Source organism: Orcinus orca, chromosome 3 (assembly GCF_937001465.1).
Source record: "Orcinus orca chromosome 3, mOrcOrc1.1, whole genome shotgun sequence".
In the NCBI taxonomy this organism is placed as follows: domain Eukaryota; kingdom Metazoa; phylum Chordata; class Mammalia; order Artiodactyla; family Delphinidae; genus Orcinus; species Orcinus orca.
The window spans coordinates 161,870,021-161,876,020 of NC_064561.1; positions in this window are offsets into that span (position 1 = coordinate 161,870,021).

Genomic DNA, 6,000 nt, shown 5'->3' on the forward strand with positions numbered 1-6,000 from the left:
CACCATTTTGTGAAATTTTATATATTTTTCATCAAAGTGGCATTTTTAATGAGATGAATGATGGACTGAACAACTAATTATATTGTTAATCTTTGACCCTGGCATCTCATTCTATTTATTTCAATTACAATACTTCGTGGGTATTATGAATTCTTTATATGATATATTAGCTTATGCTTTTTTTTTTTTTTTTTTTTTGCGGTACGCGGGCCTCTCACTGTTGTGGCCTCTCCCGTTGCAAAGCACAGGCTCCGGACGCGCAGGCTCAGCGGCCATGGCTCACGGGCCCAGCCGCTCCGCGGCATGTGGGACCTTCCCGGACTGGGGCATGAACCCGTGTCCCCTGCACCGGCAGGCGGACTCTCAACCACTGCGCCACCAGGGAAGCCCAGCTTATGCATTTTTAACAAGACAAATTGTGCTGTAAAGAGGACACTATTATAATGAAACTTCCTTAAGCTAAGAGCAGAAATTCTGACACAAACATATATTTTTCAAAGAATATTAAGAAATATTTTATTTTTATTGGTCATTCTTAACACAATATATTTACTAGCTTTTAAGAGAGTAAAAAATAATTTAAGGATTGCCCAATGTAATTAAACAGTTCAATATTTATGGAATGCATTTATCTTTCACAGTGACATGTTATTTAGCAACAACTGAGAAAAAAATGAAACATAAGCTATTTATTAAAATTATAAGCATTTAAATGAGACAGTACAAAAAGTAAAGTGATTGCATTTGCCCATATGAGTGTCTTTTCTGGCTTGTAGAAATTTCCTTTTCACTCAATGATTTCATCTTTTTGTGCATGGAAAATATGAATACAAAATGAATCAATTCTGATGAAATGAAAATATTTCCAGTAAAATAGCTTGATTATTCCAAATATGATATATATGTGTGTGTGTAGTTAATGAAGTCATTCATTTCTGCCATCACTGCTATTACTTAACACTGTCTTATTAAGATAAATGGATTAAGAGAATAAAAATAAGTATGAGGTCATACCAGTAGAGAGAAGAATATATAAGCATTAGTTTTTATATAGGCAGTTATTACTTATACAAGAACAAAAAAAGGACAGAAGAAATTATCACAAATTATTTTAATTTGTATTAAAATTACAAAGCAAGGAATCTACTACATATCTATCAAACGACAAAGCAAGCTTGCAATTGTGGTAAATGGAGAAAATGACCACAATTCTTCACATCTCTGTCTGTGTGCCCTTTACAATGTGACTTTGCAGCTCCTCCTATGAATAGGTTGGGCATATTTTTTTGCCTCTTGAGTGATGACTGTGTCAGATAACCAGATTTGACAAATGACTCAAGAGCAAATATGATAATGCAGAGACTTGAAAAGCATTTGCACATTCGAGTAGTTCTCTCTTCCTGTTCTTGGGCTAGCCTGCTGGATGACACATATCGCCCCAACACATATCAAGCCAACAAACGGAAATATAAGTAAGGTCATCCTAAAAAAATTCAACCCCATCAGCTGAGCTTGGAGACCAGACAAGTTGGACTATATCAGCATTTTTTGTTGTCAGTATTCTGGATTTTGGCCATTCTAAGTAGGCTAGTTGTGATATCTCATTATTTTAATTTGCATTTCGTTAATGACATGTGATGTGGAACACCTTTTCGTATGCTTTTTTTCACCTGTATATCTTTTTTGATGAAATGTCTGGTCTGTTCATTTCTTTTGACCATCCCACAAATTTGATAAGTTTTCATTTTCATTTAGTTCAAAATATATTTAGTCTCCCTTGAAAATTTTTATTTGACTCGTGTTATTTAAAAGTGTGTTGTTTAATATTCAAGTATTTAGGGATTTTCCAGTTTTCTTTCTGTTAACGATTTTTAGCTTAATTTCATTGTGATCAGAAAGCTTACATTGTCTAATTTCCATATTTTAAAATTCATTAAGGTGTATTTTGTGGACCATAATGTGATCTACCTTGGTGTTTATTCTACGTGAGCCTGAGAAAATGTGCATTCTGCTGTTGTTGGAAAACATAGTCCTAGATGACGATTATACCCAGTTGCTTGATGATACTCATGAGTTCCTCTGTATCCTTACTGATTTTCTGCCTTCTGGATCTGTCCATTTCTGATAAAGTGGTGTTGAGTCTTTAACTATAAGAATGGATTAATTTATTTCTTCTTGTAATTCTATCAACTTTTACTTACTATATTTTGATGCTCTATTGTTAGGTACATACAGATTAAGGATTCTTGTGGCTTCTTGGAGAATCGACCCCTTTATCATTATATAATACGCCTCTTTGTCACTGGTAAATTTCCTTGCTCTTATGTCTTCTCTGTCTCTAATATACCTACTTCCAGCTTACTTTTGATTAGTGTTAGCATGGTATATCTTTCTCCATCCCTGTATTTTTAAAATATGTGTCTTTAAATTTAAGGCTAATTTTCATAGACATCATATAATGGGGTATTGTTTTTTTATTCACTCTGAGAATATTTGCCTTTCAGTTGCTATATTTAGACCATTGACATATAAAATGATTATTGATATGGTTGATTAATATCTACTATATTTGTTATTTTCTATTTTTTCCCTTGTTCTTTGCTTCTATTTTTATCTTCCACTGCGTTTTTTCTATTTATACTTTTAATTGAGGTTTTTATGTGTTTTGATTTTCTCTTGTTTTTTAGCATATCAGTTACACTTTTTTAAACTGTATTTGTTGCCAGAGATTTTGTGAAATATGTTTAAATTAATTCAAGACCTCTTTCAAATAACAATATACCATTTTATGCGTAGTGTGAGTACTGTATAATAACAAAATATTTATAATCCCTTCCTCCTATCTCTTGTTTCATGGGGTATTATATATACCCATAAAGATATATAATTATATAGATTGTTACTATTATTATTTTGAACTGTTATCTGATCAATTACAATTGATCAATTAAAAATAGGAAAAATGAAAGTTTTTATTTATCCTCACTTTTCCTTCTCCAATGCTTTTCCTTTTTTGAAAGTAGATCCAAATTTTTGATCTATATCAATGCCCTTCTCTCCAAAGCACTTCTTTTAACATTTCTTCCAAGGCAGGTCTACTGGCAACAAATCTGTGCAATTATTTTTTTTTTGTCTGAGAAAGTCTTATTTGTCCTGTACTTTTGAAGGATAATTTCTCAAGATACAGAATACCATACAATGGTTTTATTATTCTCTCAATAATTTAAATATTTTATTCCACTCTCTTATTGCTTGAATGGTTTCTGATGAGAAGTCCAATGTAATTCTTATCTTTGCTCCTCCATAGATAAGGTGTTTATTTCTTCTGCCTTCTTACAAGATTTTTTCTTTATCTTTGATTTTCTGCAGTTTAGTTATGATATGTCTAGGAGTAAATATTTTTGCCATTTTTCTTCCTGGTGTTCTTTGAGATTCCTGGATCTATGGTTTGGTGCTTGACATTAATTTGGGACATTTTCAGTCATTTTTTTCAAATAAATCTTTTCTTAGAATGTCCTTCTCTATGCTTACATTGCCCATATACTATTGCATGCTGCCTACTTTATCCATTAGACCCCTTAGCATAATAATTATAGTTGTTTTAAATTCACTCTGATAATTCCAACAACCTTTCCATATCTGAGTCTGGTTATGGTGCTTTTTCTGTATCTTCAAAATGCTCTTTTGCCTTTTAGTGTGAGTATTTGAATCAGTAGACTGAGTAAAGAAGCTCATCCTCATCAATGCATGGACATCATCCAAACTACTAAAGGCCTGAATAGAACAAAAAGGGGAAAGAGGGGTGAATCTGCCCTTCTACTTGAGCTAAGACATCCATTTTCTCCTGCAGTTAGATATTGGCACACCTGGTTCTTGGGCTTTGGACACAGACTGGGATATACACCATCCACCCTCATTTTCAAATTGATATAGACATGTTTAGGCAAGACAGTCATGCTTACCTTGCCAAACCTCTTTCATAAATTCATCTAACTCTAACAGAGAAGTTTCACAAAGAAATTGCTCTTTGTATTATTTTATTAATGATAGTTTCTGATAAAATATAAATGAGTAATTTTGATTTGCTTAGATGGCTCCTAGTTGGGACACATAAAATATATTTGAGAAATTGCTCTCCATGTACCATTATTATCTGTTTATTAATTTTTATGGAACCAATTAGCTTACATAAAATAACATTTTGAGTTCACAATTCTCTTTTAAGTTTTATATGTGATTAATTAATGATACAATGGTTTTATTAGTAGTCCCTGTGTTTAGCCTGAATGAGGAGGGCTAAGTCAGTGAGAGTTAAATCAGCTCTCATCTTTACTGTCTCCCTTGGAAACTGATCAACATCTGGCTAGAAATTTGAAGATTATCAGTCACTGAAGAATCAAAGTAGGCTTTGGATCACTCTCCATTCCATTCAGCATCCTGAATGATTCTCTCATAGGTAGCAGGATCATACTTTCATTTTTTTTATTTTAACATTATAAGATCTATTCCAGTTGTCTTCCCATTGGAAAGCCTTAGGCATTGCTGCTGCTTTTAAGCATGCCAGAATTAAACACTGGATGATACCTAGAAGTGACCACAGAGTGACCAATTTGGACCCACTGGAGTTTACCCTCTTAATTAAGCAGAAGAAGAAGCACAGTAAGTATACTCCACTGAAATAATTTGCTACTATTCTCAGAGGCAAATTTTTCCTGTTCACATGAAAGGATAGTTCAGTCAAATTTATAGGTCTCAACTTTCTTGATTCCCAGAAATCTTACTCCAAGCTTGATTTGAAGATGTACATAGAATCCTGCCATCAATATTTAGAGAATGCACATGTGGTAAAATACTGCTGCCACCAAAGATTTTCACATCCCAACTTCAGAACTTATAATAAAATGGATTACCTTACATGGAAAGGACTTTGCAGATATGATTAAATTAAGGTCTTGAAATGTGAAGATTATTTTGGATTATCAGGTGAACTCAATAAAATAAGAGAAAGAATCAAGAGAGTCACCATTTGAGAAGAAGATAGCATGACAGTAGCAGAAGTCAAAGAGTCTGAGAGAGATTTAAAGATGCTAGGCTGCTAGACTTGAAGATGGAAAAAGGGACAATGAGCCAAGGAATTCAGATGATATCTAGAAGGTGGAGAGGGGAAAGAAATGGATTCTTACCTAAAGCCTCCAGAAAGGACCATCCTCTCCAACACCTTTATATTAGCCCAGAGAGACTGATTTCATACTTTTGACTTCCAAAACTGTAAGATATTATGACCCACATAATAAGTCATAGAACAAGTATCACATTTCAAGGAAATTGCATGTAAAGATAGATAATTAACTTGAAATCAATGGTGAAAAGGATAAATAAATATAATGCTTTAGGAAATTTGAAAGCAGTCTACTGAATAATTCATGGATCAAAGGAGAACTCAACGTTAATATGTAAAATAATTAAAACTGAATGTAGGGAAAAAAGGAGGAAATACATAGCCTTAAATCATATATTAACAAAATAAGAAAACTTGAAAAATATTGATCTGTCTTCAAATTAAGGACTTAGAGAAATATAAAAAACTTTAAAAAAATTAAGTGGAGGAAATGCTGAAGATAGGTGAAAAAATTAATGAAATAAGAAAGAAAAATACAGTAGCAAAGGATTTGTTTCCTGGTCAGCAAGAAGCCCTGTGGAAACAGTTGACAGGTAGTCAGAAGGCAAGTGAGAAAGAAAGAATAAAAGTGTATATAAAACTTTATTTTTTCTACTTAAATATTACTTTTCCTTGGCCATTGTCCCTTCTGTTTTCTCTTTACCCAGTTCATGTTCTTTGCATGGTCCTCAATTTATGAAGATGAATTTAGCTAAACATGTTCTAGAGTCATGCTGGATCATGCTTAAGTGTAACTATATCTTGGGGAGACACACCTTCCTCTTTTTCCTCTTTAGATTCTTCCTTTTTTCCTCTCTGGGCTACTTCCTATAAGGAAAATC